The sequence below is a fragment of the Danio aesculapii genome, chromosome 12 (genome assembly GCF_903798145.1).
Source record: "Danio aesculapii chromosome 12, fDanAes4.1, whole genome shotgun sequence".
In the NCBI taxonomy this organism is placed as follows: domain Eukaryota; kingdom Metazoa; phylum Chordata; class Actinopteri; order Cypriniformes; family Danionidae; genus Danio; species Danio aesculapii.
In genome coordinates, this window is record NC_079446.1 from 30,632,241 (window position 1) to 30,648,485 (window position 16,245).

Below are 16,245 nucleotides of genomic sequence, written 5' to 3' on the forward strand. Positions count from 1 at the left end.
AGAATCAGCCGTAGTGTACTTTAAAGAGGTCATGAACTGCAAAACCATAATTATCATGATTTCTTTTGGCATTTAAGAGGTCTGAGTACTATAAAAACATCCTGAAAGTTTTAAATCAAAACTTTGCTACTGTAAAAACAGTTGTTATTGAAGGCAGTTTGACAACACAACCATTTTTGTAATGTTCTTCTCCATGATGTAATAATGTGGGTAAGCCCCGCCTCCGCAGAAGATTGATACCTGCTATTGCTTCACTGCCTCTTTAGCCATGCTAATATGCATAACTGTGAGCAACCAGAGCTGTGGACATTTACTTCTGAGTCTACAATCTGCCATGCCAATTTAAAGAACAATATATACAGTATAAAACGGTACAAAAAAAAAAAACTAACCTTAAACCGTAAAATAAAAAACAAGCCAAACAATGTGTCGAACCCTGGTCGAGTTCACGTTTACCAAAAAAAACAACAACTATTTAAAACATGAAATGTAAAATGTGTCTACATGTCTCTCAATCTAATGCACTTCTGTATTTGATATAACTCATTATTTATGAACAATAAGACGTCAGACATGACCGGTTTGGCAGTGTATCTGCTTTGCAATATAATAAAAAACCATGCAATTAATGTCCCTCATCTCATGGAAGTAAGCTCATCATCTGGCAATTCAGCATTGTGATTACTTGTTTTGAGAGGTTTAATGAAGCAAGAGTGTGTTTTACAAACTGTATTTATTTTGTAGCCTGTATACTTTAATATATGAGTGCTTGTACTTTTGAGTGAACTGATGAATGTCTCATTATACTGTAATGTTTGATGTTTCCACACTATTTGTGTCCAAAGTGAGTACTGAAGTTGAAGTTTATATGTCGCATGGTGATTAATGTGTTATTTATTTATCAGTGTCTTGAATTATAGAAATCATACACAGTTAATTGGATGTTTTTTATTTCATTATTTATTTTGTGTTTAAAAAGATGTCAGTGTTGTAGAATGCTAATAAAACAACTTGCAATACTTTTCCAGAGTGGTCACAGTACTGATGATGAGTTCAAAATACTGAAGCATAAAATCAGAGGAGTTCTGTCGCAAATCTGGTGTGTTTATTACATCACACAGAGAAACAACACAGGATCTGAACTGAGCACAGCGGTTTTCTCTCAGATACGCTCTTTCAGCTTTAGCCTGGTGAAATGAAAACATCTGAATTCAATTTCTCCTGACCATGCTTTTTATCACCCTAGGTAGTGAAAGGCATCAAGTGTCAGAGCACAAAAGAAGATTCATCAACAGAGGGCCAGCATGTCTGATCTCACTCACAGAGTGAAAAGTCAGAGAGGGTAAACAATTTTGGCCTGGAATCTTAAACAACTCGTCCAAGGCTTTTTGCATTGTGAATATCTTCAAGTTCAAATGTCCTGGTTAAACTACACGCTTGAAAGGAGCTTTAGACAGCAACGATTCTAAAGCGCTGAATTAAAGTAAAATCCAAATGTAGCAGTTTAGTTTCAAATCCAAGTCTATTAGTTATTAAATATATTAATAAAAAAGCACGGTGGCTCAGTGATTAGCACTGTCGCCTCACAGAAAGAAGGTCACTGGTTCTAGTCCTGACTAGGTTTGCATGTTCTCCCTGTGGTGATGTGGGTTTCCTCCGGGTGATCTGGTTTTCCCCCACTGACATGCAGTATAGGGGAATTGAAAAAACTAAATTGGCCGTAGTGTATGTGTGTGAATGAGTGTGTATGGGTGTTTCCCACTATTGGGTTGTAGCTGGAAGAGTGTCCGCTGGGTAAAACATATGCTGGATAAGTATCCCAGATGAATAAAGGGTCTAAGCTGAAGAAAAATGTATGAATGAATGAATGAAATATATATATTACAGTTTTTCTCAGAGCATTTCTCACAGCACTATTTGCATTTTCACAACTGTTAATGCATTTCTTAAATCAATTAGTACAAACTGCAAAACCTAGTTGATAACCTGCAAAAGCGTGTCACTTGCTCAAAATGGAGAAGCTCACTCCTCAAAAGCAAGTATTGATGTCAATGAAAGTGTCAGTGTCATCAAGATGAAAAGTCCTGACACCATTATGAACAACATAGTCAAATAGCTTTGTCATTTTTCATTATGACAATTTACTCTGTACATTTTTTCTAATGAAAAAAAAAAACGTCAGATTTTTGTGACACTTCCTGAAAATGCTCAAGACAGCACTGTATACTATTTGCACAGTCATTTAAAAACTACAGTAAAGTTAGACATCACTGCATTAAGTGAGGTATCTGAGAACAAGACACTGAACATGTATGTTTCACATTTTTACTGCATTTGCTCTTTGCAATTATAATTTATTCACAGCATTGTGCAAAAGAATAAATACACCCTTATTTACAATAAACATAAGCTTCCTTTGGGTAGAGCTGAACACAACTGTAAACAACATTGCAGTACATATTGGAACTGAACCTATAACATACACAGGTATGCAAATCATTGATGAAATTGTTCAATTTAGAAGGCATTTTCAGGAAAAAAAAGATGAAAGTTTTTTTTATAAAATTTGCTTGACAGATTTTGACAACTAGTTCACCATTTTTGTATGTAATGACTCAAGTAATAAAATGAGGACTATTAGTTTTCTATGGAATGACTATTCAGCATTCACAAGTTTAGTTAACTTTGACTGACATGACATAAGCAAATGATAATGCTATAAAACAGCAGAGAGTTGTATGAAAGCAATTGATGCATGTCCAAAAGCATTTGCAATTTGACGGAAGGAATGAGAAACTGCTACTATGATGTGCGCAAATGACTAATTGTTTTAAGAAATGCATTAACTGTTGTGCAAATGTAAATAGTGTTGTGAGAAATGCACCAAAGTGATTGAGAAAAACTGTAAGTCACGAGTCTGGTGTGTCTGTGTTGTGTTCATGTGGTTGTTGTGTAATGCGATGTCCCATGTGTTTTTATTTCCGTCATGTAATTCCTTTGTTCAGTCTTCCCGCCATTCGTTAGTTTCACCTGTGTCACACCCCTGTATGTATTCAGTTTCATCATGTCTATTTATACCCAAATGTGTCTTTCGTTCTTTGTCTGGTATTGTATTGTCACATCGCCACGTCCTCCCTGTGTTTGATATTTTAGTTCCTGTTGTAAGGGCTTTAACAAATTAATAAGTACGTGTTTTTCGATATCTCCTGCTATCTGTGGCTGTTGAAAAAAAATGGCTGTTGCGTATTTTTTTCAACAGTTGGAATTGCTAATACAAATGTGTTCATATATACACTCACCGGCTATATCCTCTACAGCATTACACCACCACCACCAGCCTGAACTGTTGATACACGGCAGGATGGATTCATGATTTCATGTTGTTGACGCCAAATGCTGACCCTACCATCTAAATGTCGCAGCATAAATGGACACTCATCAGACCAGGCAATGTTTCTCTAATCTTATATTGTCCAATTTTGGTGAGCCTGTGCGAATTGTAGTCTCAGTTTCCTGTTCTTAGCTGTCAGGAGCGGTGTGGTTTTCTGCTGCTGTAGCCCATCTGCCTCAAGGTTTAAAGTGTTGTGCATTCATAGATGCTCTTCTGCATACCTCAGTGACCAATTCAAAGTCACTTAAATCAACCCAATAAAGCGGCTGATGAGTGTACGTACATATTTGCAATTCCAACCACATACATACACGTGAACAAACAGACATACACACACAAACATATGCATTTATACATATATATGTATATGTTGCATATATTACATATTATATGAAAAAAAACTATATATAAATATGAAAAAAAAAAAAAAAAAAAAAAATTATATATATATATATATATATATATATATATATATATATATTATATATATATATATATATATATATATATATATATATATATATATATATATATGTATATATGTGTGTGTGTGTGTGTGTGTGAAAATCAATATATAAATGTGTATGTGATTTACGTAATTTATGCATTTGCCATATGTCAGATTTCTATGTGAGCTTGCCATTAAAGTTTTGCAGAACTCCAACTGGACTTCAGAATTGTACATACTATTCTCCGTGTTGCACATTTCAGTATGATCAGTGACAAATACAAAAACCTATGGGTTTAAGATGTAGCATTTTTTGCAGTCCTTGTACCAATGATATAGTAATTAAAACGACTCATGCTGTGTGAATACATCATGCCCTGGAGCATATACATTTTATATTTCCTGGACATGCATGTGACTATCCTTAGGGGACATAAGTCATATGTGTCAGATAATAATGCCAATAGACAGCAGATGTACAACAAAAGTGCAGAAGCTTGTGCATTTTAATGCTCTTTTTTTAATTAAACTGCATGAAGTTAATGTTTTTACATTTTTGAAAATACATAATTATAATACTAAGAGAACCGTGGCTTCAAGCCTAAAGTATGTTGGGTTATTGTGCTAGAAGGAAATCCGAGACAAAAGTGTGTAAATTAAAATGTGATTGTGTCAGCACATATAAAGTTAAACCTTGTCAATGTGCCATTTAACACAAGAGCCAACAAAATTGCTGTATTTAAGACTATATTTGCATATGAGATGGTACAGTACATTGTGAGATACAGTGAGGCAAATAAGTCATCATCTTAGAATTATAAGGTTCTATCTGCATTCTACATGATTTTGAGATATTGAGCTTCAAAGTTTTTGCATTCAATATAGCAAACAATATGTGTGAACAGTTCTCTTTTATACGCTAACATGACAGAGACCCTAAATGCTCTCTAAATGTAAATTATCAAAGTTCTCTTACATTTGCAAATTGGAGTAAAAAAACCATGGTAACTGCAGATAGAACCTTCTAATTCTGAAAAGTCATTTTCCTCTTGGAATTATAAGGTTCTATCTGGCAGATCATTCATTGAAGCATTAATTTTCAAGAAATACAATCAAAAATATATTATATAGTGTTGTAACATTAAGTTGATGCTTGAGAAAGTTACATTTTGCTTTCTATAACATTTATTTCATGTTTTAAGATGAATATTTTTTCTTGTTTAAATTAAGCATACAAGGCTGTGCTAAATATTTTGTCCATTGCAGATGTCAATTTTATCTAATTATCATGTTAATATGTATAACATTTTATGATTTATATTAATTATTGAATTATATTGATTGAATTATATGCCCCATGAATTAAATTAAGTATTTACCCTTCATGGCCTAATATTAAATTTAAAGACTTTAAAAGAAAACAGACAATAAGCAAATGAGTTTAATGAACACTGAAAAATGTTTCACTTACCATATATACACAAACAAAATATTTCACATTTAATATAGACATTTTTGAACGAACCAACCCCCACAGCTAAAAGGTCCAGAATTTGTCCTTTTAATTATTTTATGTAATTGAATATTATATAATATATATTATATAATTAATATAATATATTTATATTCAATATCTTGTAATAAAGAGACATTTTGGCCAGTAATAACTCTGGCCAGTAATTCGAATCCCATAGAGCCTCAAAGCCACAATAATGTGAGTTACGACGTAACCCACTGAGTGGCAACATTTGAATTTGTCCCATATATGAGCTCATTTGTCCTATTTTGACTGCTATGCCATCATAAATAATGAAAATAATCCATCGAATAGGGCTTTAAGACCAAATGGAATCATTTGCCGGCTGTTGCTCCGGTGGGACTATAATCTGATGTAAGAGAAGTCTTCTTTCATTACTCTATTGTTCTTAAACAGAGAAAACATTTTACTGGTACCTAAATCTAAATCTTGGACCTTATTCCTGAAATAAAAATGATATTAGGCTACAATTGTTTTACTTTAAAACTTTAACAGATTGCTATTTTTTCCTAATGATATATGATGTAATCAATTTGTATTTAAAAAAATTTGTCTTGTTTTAATTTTTTAATTGCAATTTTTAGGAAATATTTTTAGTACATCAAAAATGATGACACCTGACTAGCTAATCCAGCAAAAAAAAAAAAAAAGTCACTAAAATGCAGTATTTAAATCTCATATTTAAATAGAAACTGAGGCGTATAACTGCAAAAAGGTCCACTTTTTGAGAAAAAAAGAACCACCCCTTTCACCAGGCTGGCTACGGGCCTGATAAATAAATATAATGTATGTAATGTAACACATTATATTTAGTTAAATTCGGCTAGGTTAACCTTCCATATGCTACAATACCTTCATTGTGCCCAACATAAAATTTCTGTCATGACGCCTATATATTTTCTAAGCATGCAAGTTTGTGTGAATTGTTTTAGAGTTTATGCTGTTCTCTTTGATAGAATATCATGAACGACACACTGGAATATATGCCATGCATAATCTGCTCATCTTTTTGCATTAGTTTTAGTCTTACATCATTTCTTGCTTTAAATGTCTAATTTTGTCCCCATTTTCCTTTCTCATTCGTGTAGTTTCCATGTCTCTATTTTTCCAGGAATGCCTCAGAATGGTGTGAATTTCAGGATCTCTGGCTAGAGAAATGTGCTCTGCCTGAGGTGCTGTGCAGTTAAGGCTTCATCAGGCGTGCTGAACTTTCAGAAGGGGCACTAATAGGAAATCTCCAAAGCAATGTGATAAGAACAGGCTTAGCTTGGTCATGAGGCCAACATGCCTGTTTACACAGCAATGAGGTGAGCATAGGGCTTACTTCAAATTAATTACTTTCTGCAGTTCTCTCTTGCATGCCAGTGGGCTGTCATATATCTGTATTTTCCTCCCACGCTATATGTTCCTTTTATTACTGTATTTGATCCAAGAATTCATAGTTTTAAAGGGATAGTTCACCCAAAACTAACAATTCTGTTATAAATTATTGGTCAGTTGTTCCAAACCTGTGTGAATTTCTTCCTTTTGAAGAAATTAGATTTTTGAAGAAAGTGGGAAACCTGTAACCATTGACTTTTATATTTGTTTTCCTACTATGGAAGTCAATGGTTTCCATCTTGTGTTCAACAGAATAATGAAACTCATAAAGGTTTGGAATCAACAGTAATCTTTTATTTTAGATTGAACTATCCCTTTAAGATTCTTAGTAAAGAAAACATTTCCAAACATTTCTTTAAAACTGATAGATGTTTATTTTAAGTGCTGATAATGGCAATTTGGGTTGATAGTCTTATAACGCTCTTAAAAATAAACATTTCAAGTTAGGTTGTCATTAAAATATGTTTGGTTCCCTAAACAATCCTTCAGTGAACAGTTAAGAACCTTTATCTTTGAAAGTGTAAAGAACATTTTAAAACTTTTCCCACTGTGCAGTTGAACGGGACCATAAAAGCCTTCAATTCCCCTAAATAACCTTTATTTTTAAGTGTGTGGAATGTAACCAACTCTAAAAGAGAACAAATAAGATATTTAAATCTATACATTGGCTTGTTTTTCTTTTTATGGTAGTCCAAGAACATCTTGCAACCACTAAAACTACCCTTGGGGTCTGCATATGAGGAAAAGAACATCTGCCTTATATTAATAGACTTTTAAATGCAGAGCAGGAATGTCTGTTTTGAGGTAGACATAAATGTGCACAATCTAATGACAATTCACAATACACCAGAAAAGCCAGCAGCAAGCCAAAAGTATCTCATAAAATGTGTTGCCACTTGTCAAGGTCATGTTTGTACAAAACGAGAGACCACAAACTGATGCAAGAGACTGTTTCAGTAGACTGATATCCATCATTGTTATGGACGACAGTAAGTTTTAGAAGATATATTAATGTCAAACGCTGAAACAGACCTACCAGTGCTCGTGTGAATCTGCACCATATACTGACACTGTAGTGGTGTAACCACGGTGTCTTGTCCAAATTCCCTCAATCAGCCCTTACCCATCATGGCCTCACATTCCTCCCCATCCACCGAATTGGCTCTGTCACTGTCTCTCCACTTCACCTATAGATGTTATTTTTGTTTTATGCGCGCACAAAAGGATTCTCATAGCTTGGTAATATTCCAATTGAACCATTGAAGGTCTGTTTTGAGGAGGCTTTTTAGTAGTTTTTTGGAATTTGACTGTGAATAAGCCAGGAGCGTTGGTGTCTATACAGGATCAGGGAGCTCTCAGATTTAATATCTTAGTTAATATTCTGAAGATGAATAAAGGTCTTAGGGATTTGGATCGACGTGAGGATGAGTAGTTAATAAGAATTGTAATTATTTTGGTGTGAACTAACCCTTTAAATTACTGGCCACTGGTGTTGATAATAAAATTTTTACTAAGGGTTTCTTTCCAATTTAAGTAAGATTGAAATACAATACATTAATTGTTTCATCATTACATCTCATATCATGGAAATGTGTTTAAAATGTTCTGAGTTGCATAAACGGTAAAACATATACTAAATAATTTCTGTAATATGTCTCATGTATTGCAATATACTGATAACTGCAAATCTGTCCTGATGATACAATTTAAAATCCTTTAAAAGCACTAGCTTTAACATCAAATAACAAACTACAGTTCAATTTAATCCTCATAATTAAATAGGTTACTTGACTTTCATATTATTTGTTTTTCCTGCTTGACGTGTTTTACTTCACATTGCTGAAACTTATAAAACTTCATGGTTTCCTTTTTCCTTTATTTTTCTGCTAAACACAAAATAAGATATTTTGAAGAATGTTTGGAAACTGGTAACCACTGACATCCATATAGGAAAAAATAAATAAATAAAAAATACTAGGCTACAGAAGTCAACGGATACAGGCTAGACCTACTGGTCTTTTGTGTTTAACAACAACTTTAGTGAGTGTACAGTATGATGACGGAATTGTTATTTTTGGGTAAAACATCCCTTTAACATGTATACATATATAGGAAAGTGTCCTTTATTTCATGTATACTGTACATGCAAGAAAATGTTTTAAAGGGTGCCTATTTTACCCCTTTTTCAAGATTTAAGATAAGCCTTTGTTGTCTCCAGAATGTGTCTGTGAATTTTCAGCTCAAAACACCCATCAGATTATTTATTATACTGAATTTAGAATCTTCTGTTCTAAACAATATGAAGCTGTTTTTGTTTTGGGCTACCTACCGTTCCCACGTGCCTGTCAGAGTGTGCCTCAATCTCTGCCTCTGCTGTGTTAGATAAACAGCACAGTGACAGACATAAAGGATGCGGATCTCATGTAACGTTTGTGAGAAATACTACAGTAAGAACTTTCCCAATGATTATTGGATGTATTTGTTGTGGAGGCAATGAGTCAATGAGAACGATGAGTCACACACAATGTTGTTACAACGTTCATGCACACACACAGCGGACACAAACACAGTGCGCACATTTAACTTTGCACTGTTGACACACTGACAGGACACATATTAATATCCACTGCTGTATGGATATCCATTATGTTAATTTACAAAATAAACCTGATTTGAAGCATCTTTGTTTATAACTGTACTGATATGCAGCTGTGGTGATAAAGTAAAGATAGTAAAATCACTGTAATTCATTACAAACATGCGAGCTGAACAGATCTTTTAATCCCAGTTGCTTTTTACAGGTCCTGTCTTGTTGATATGATTATACGCGCTACTACGAAGACATGTTAATACGCAGCTGTCAGTCAATTTGGTGGGTGGGGAACCCCCCCTTCTACATCACGTGGGCCTCAAAATGGCAGGGATTTGGATCCTATTTAATGTCAGGAAATAAAAAAAAAGAGACTTGCTGTGTTCACTCCAATATAGTGGACACACTATACCTACACACAGTTCTGTCCAAACAGCTTACGAAAGATGATTTTCATGATAGGTGCCCTTTAAAATGTATATATTTAAATATACACTGCACAATACAGGCTAATTAGGTCCACTTTCCCTTCGCAAGCTAATTAGCTAACACTCAAAACAATCAGTGGTCAATTAAAAGCCACATAAAGTGATTCTGATAGTAACCAAATTAACAAGGCATTTTTAGCTTCTCATTGAACTTGGCTGAGTGAAAGTCACAGAGGACATTGTTAGTGCCGTCAAGTCAATTACCTCTCACCATGGCTAAAAAAAAAGACACATGTTGAGAATAGGCTAATTAATCCAATAATGACAGTACGTGTTGAAATGTGGCCTGAATAGATGACGATGATGTGATAAGAAATTAATGCATCTTGACACCAGCCGTGATATAGTATATGTATGCGTGTGTGTGTGTGTGTGTTTAACACAATTTCCTCGTTAATGAACCCATTCTCTGCTTCAAAGGAAATATCATTTACATAGCCGGTGTTTTTGTTTTCTCTGCGCAATCCTCTGTTGGCCTTTTCCAACACGGGACTTGAAAAATCATCTCCTCCTCCTAACAATCTGGCCATTCCACTGAGGGATAATTAGCTCCAAATTGTGGACTTTAAAAACGTAGAAAGAAATAGGATGAGAATCCCGTGGAGATACAAAGCTGGCATTGTAATGAGGTTTGCGGGGATGTGAATCAGCATCGGCACGCAGAGATCTGTGAATGAATGTCGACGTGAGCCCGTGGTGCTGATGGTGCATATATCAACGCCATCATCATTGAAGAGGTCAAAAGATAGTCTTGGCTTCAAAAAACGCTTCATAAATAAACAAAAATTTTTTTTAAATAGCCGCAAGACGTACATCTGAAGGTGAGGTTGACATTTCGGTGCGTTTTTCCTGACCTGGCGTCGGTGATTTGGCAACTTGTTTGTAGTATTTGAAAGTCAGTTACAAATGGCAGACCAAAGGGGGAGAGAACAACAAACAGCAGTGGGATCAAAGCTAATCCATCAAAGTGTGTTGGAAGAGTAAATTAGTCTGGGACGGAAAGATAACTTCATATTAGGTCTGTTCATTACTCCCTGTCTGCTCTGGCCTTAAGTAATGGCAACTTATTCCATTTGGATATATATTGACATCTCCTATAAAGTGCAGTTAGGGGAAAGTCATAATATGTCTGTTTGTTTTTGTTTACTAAAGGTAGAATCATTAGTATTTTTTGCGACTGTGTTTGAGGTTGTGAAATTTCATGTAGTCTGACTAGATTTAGAGAAATTAGATAGATTTTTAAAAATATGATTTACTAGAATAAGACTTACATTTAAAAAAAAGCTTTTTTAAGACATCAAAAGGTGTAAAATGAAATCACTATAACAGCATTGAATCTGTGTAAATCTTTGAGGTTTAACAAAAAAAGTTATCAATTAATTCTATTTTTGCAGTCATATATTAAAATTATGACTTATATTTGGTTAATAATAGGGCTGGGCTATATTACAATGGTCGAGAAAGCTTAACACGCTGCAATTTAAAAAAGCACATGCAATTACAAAAAACACCAGCAAATAAAGAAACAATCTTCATCAATTTGACAGCAAACGTGTTGCAAATTGGTCAAGTCACAAACAAGAGAAGAAACGCACAGCAAATTAGTCACAACACTTGCAAATATCCACGTAACACAACAGAAATGTTTCTAGGGGACCCAAAACCATGACGGATCCTGCTGAGATATGGATGTGTTATTGTGCCGTGACTGTTGCTCAGTAAAGTGATTGGTGGTTTTTGAAACGTGAGTTGTTTTTCTGCTTATTTTAATATCTTGATTACACGACATAACACATCCATATCTCAGCAGGGTCCGTCATGTTTTTGGGTCCCCTAGAAAGATTTCCGTTGTGTTATGTGGATATTTGCAAGTGTTGTGACAAATTTGCTGCGTGTTTCTTCAGTTGTTTGTGTTGTGACCAATTTGCAACACATGTGCTGTCAAGTTGATGAAGATAGTTTCTTTATTTGCTGGTGTTTTTTGTAACTGCATGTGCTTTCTTAAATTGCAATGCGTTAAGCTTTCTCAGCTACCGTGCTATTTGGCCTAAAATCGAAATCTCGATTAATTGAACATTTTAACTCGATTACGATTAGGAGTGTAATGGATCACGGTTGATCCGTCATTTGTATGAATCACAACCCATGTTCGGAACACAAGTGGCCCACGGATTAATACATCTTTTATACGGGTAGATTAATCCTTAATTTGTAACGATCACAGAGAGATCACCTCTCGCATCATTCAAATCACATGTATGAAAGCATTTAGGCTTTGCTGTAAAATATAATAATGGAAGTAGTTGTGGTGGGTTATTTGGGATGTGGTGGGTTTGATTAAAGGTGTTTTCTGTCACTACATGTTTAGTCTGCATTAATGCATTTAGTGCAAACTGCACAATTAATCATTAAAAGTTCAGGACCAACACCCACGCAACATTAATTATAAATGATGGTGACTTCCATATATGTTTATTAATCCTTCGAATTGCTGCCTTCAAATCTGAAAATGCAAAAATCAAGAAAGATTCCGTCTTTAATCTTTTGAGTTAGTTATGAAATTACAAACAGTCAAATAACACAGAATTACTGGGATAACAGTTCATAGTTTAGATAAAACCATTGATGTTTATGATAAAGATTACAATCATCGTCACATGCACTTAAAGATGCTCAAAAATGAAAGTTGTAGGCAGCAATTACATTACTTAACCATGATTATTTCTTCATTTTATTTTTAATAAAATTGCTGTTGGTTAAACCAAAAGTGTCTTGCAGTACTGTTTTTGTAATAAATGGAAAGCAAATGACATTTGTCTCCTCCCTTTTTCTGAAAAATGGTCCAATCCGTTACTAAAAAACCATAATGTGATCCGAAACGTGAGATTCGTGATTCGCTACACTACTAATTACGAATAATGAACAAATATTATTCATTTATTTATTATTTTTTTTGCCCTCACACTGCACTCTCAAGTTTTGTACAGTAATTATACTCACAAATTACAAGTGAAAGATTTCTGAATGAAGGGTGCATTACTTGATTTTAAAATAATTGCAGGAACACACTGAACATCAATGTTTAGCAACTGAAATTAAAACACACATTGCCTAAATAAATTGCACTTTTGGAAACAAAATACACTATTTTCAGGGTTTTTCATATTAAAAGTAGAAAATAAGCAGTATCTCTTCTGAATAAAATAACTATTGTATATCCTGTGAATTATATTTGTAACTGTGCATTTCTTGCATCTTCTGTAAACAAATATTTTACTGTAAAGAATAATTTTAATGGCTCAAGAATAGGTTCATCGTCCTACTTGACCAGAGATCAGATGTGGCTGCAATGTGACCATAAAAGTGTAAATCAGCCTTTAACACAGCTGGGTCACGTGACTCCTCATGCGGTAGGGAAAGTAATGGAAAAAAATCATCCTGGAAAAATTTGATCAATTATATGTTCTGAATGACGATTTTATTTACTTTTTGATTAATCACAAAGCCCTAGTTGCAACTAGTTACTAATTGTCATTTTAAGTTTGCATTAAAAAAGTGTATTGTGGAATCTTTGTGAAATTATTGATTTGTATTTATTGTTACAATACCAATTACATTCAATTGGGTCATTAATATCCAATACCTCTTTATTTTTTTGCGCAGTTGCTGGAATTTCACCGGTGTCAATAAAAAAGCTTAATTTATTCCAATGCTTCTATTTATTTGCTTTAATACATTTAAATATTGGGTGTGCATGATCATATCGGACTGACCATAAAGAAAAAGAAAAAAAAAATACAAAAAGCTTTCAAGATGCCAAAAGATGTAAAAATAAATAAATAAATAAATCACAATAACAGCATTACATCTGTGTAAATCTCTGAGGCTTAACTAAAAAGTTATCAATTAATTCTATTTTTGCATTTATGTCATATTTTAAAATATGACTTATATTTGGTTGCTAATTGTCATTTAATGTTTGCATTAATTCAGTGTGCTGTGGAATCTATCAGTTGATTGATTTGTATTTATTTTTACAAAAATGTTTAGATGATGATGATTATTCTTCTCATAATTATTAAATCTAACAATAATAGTGTCCTTTTATGGGATTGATAAAAGCTTGTCATTAATTTATTGATTTGTAGCCTATTTATTGCTAATTTTGGGTATGGTGAATATTATTGTTAATTGTTTCTGGTTATTTTTTATTACCAAGTCTAATAAAAATTGCAATGAAGGATAAGAAAACACATTTTTAATTGTGATTATGAAAGATAAAGCATACATGTAGTCTTTCATGTGACATAACTGCAAGTTCTGTGACACCAATTATTACAAAATTGATTGTCATTTAAAGTTGACATCAAAAATACTGTTCAAACTTTTCATCGAATAAAATTATATTTTTTGTTAGAATCATTTTGTGTATGGTATTATTTTTATCATGAATTTTATTTTTCTTAAACATAATAAACCTTTACTTACTAATAATAGCCACAATAAATGATAATAATTATAATAATAGACATATTATACTGTATACAGGGTTCCCACACTTTCATGAACAGCAGATTCAAGGACTTTCAAGTACTTTTTAAAGCACCATTCATTTTAAATAAAACATTGTTGTACTTCATACCCTAACTGTACTTATTATTTCACTTAGACTTAATATTTATGTTACAAATTATGTTCATTTTCAATAATTAACTATTTTAAACAGTCATGTTCAAAGAACTTTAATATAATTTGTTGGAATTAAATACTGGTAATATTCAAAAGCAGTTTCTAAAATATTGACAAAATGTGCCTTATTTATTATTGTACAAGATTTAAATGAATGAAATGTAATTAAGGATTTTTCATTTTTTTTGTTCTGTTTTTGACAATTGAGCACTTGTTGAAATAAAACCATAAACAAATTTAGTTTAAAATTTAATTCAAACACTTTCAAGGACCAGTGTTTGTTTTTAAGCACTTTCCAGGTCTTGAATCCATATGTCTGAAAATCAAATACATTTAAGCACTTTCAAGAAGCGTGGAAACCTTGTGTATATAACCTGGCAATGTAGTGTTTTACATATACATGTTTTACAAAGTTGTTCTGTTGAACGTTTTGCTTCCTTTAGCTGTCCAGTAGAGTGCACTGTTACATCACACACACATACACGCTCTGCATTATTTTCAGTTTCATTCTGCTGATCATCATACTTACCATCGCTCGGTTCTCTCAAAATTAAATACAAACTCCCTTTTGCCTCAGACATTCATTATGTTACAATAAGCCATTACATGTTTGCACACAAGGCACACCATTTCCAATTCTAATAAGCACACGCTGACTATGTGTATAATGAATGCATCATGAGTCACTGAATCATGAAATCAAAGCGTCTTGATGCCTGCAGAGTGAAGCTTCGCTCCATACCTCACCATGACCACCACACTTACCATTTATATTTCTCTTTCTTACTTTTTTAGCTGTAAAGTCAGTGCTCCAGTGTATACTAGTGACATATAATGAAAACGAGAGAAAATCCAACAGCATTTTACATCTGACAAGTCAAAAGAAATGTGATAAATAATTCACAGATTAGAATCAAAGACAGTGACAAACTTAGATGGCCTAAATGTACAATAACAGATTCGTTATTAATTTGGAAAAGAGAAATTTTGCTTGGTGTGTTAGCATGTCTGCTTAACCTGTTAATCTGATAACCTGCTCAAGATAAATTTCCCCCCAAAAGAGGAAAAAAGAATAACGTTAAAGGGATAGTTCGGTAACACTTTATTTTGATGGTCCATTATAGTATTAATAGACTGTCTGCTTAATATTTGTTAATGCTGCTAAACAGACATTTAACTGACTATAAGAAACTTTGCAAGTACATGTCAACTTACACTAACCCTAACCCCAACATAACAGTCTACTTATAATCTAATGAGAATTAGTTGTCATGTAGATGCAATGTAACTTAAATTCAACAAAAAGAACAATCAATATAAAGTGTGACCGATAATTCATCTATTTTTTCACCATTTACAGTGCATCCGGAAAGTATTCATAGCGCTTAGAAGGAGAACCATCTCTTTAGCAATTCACCACCCCACCTGGAATTTGCCAGAAGGCATCTGAAGGACTCTCAGACCATAAGAAACAAAATTCTCTGCTCTGATGAGACTAAAATTGAACTCTTTGGAGTGAATACCAGCCATTACGTTTGGAGAAAACCAGGCAATGCTCATCACCAGGCTAATACCATCCCTACAGTGAAGCATGGTGGTGGCAGCATCATGCTGTGGAGATGTTTTTAGCAGCAGGAACTGGAAGACTAGGAAAAGATGAGGGAAAGATGAATGCAGCAATGTACAGAGACATCCTGAATGTAAACCTGCTTCAGTGCTCTT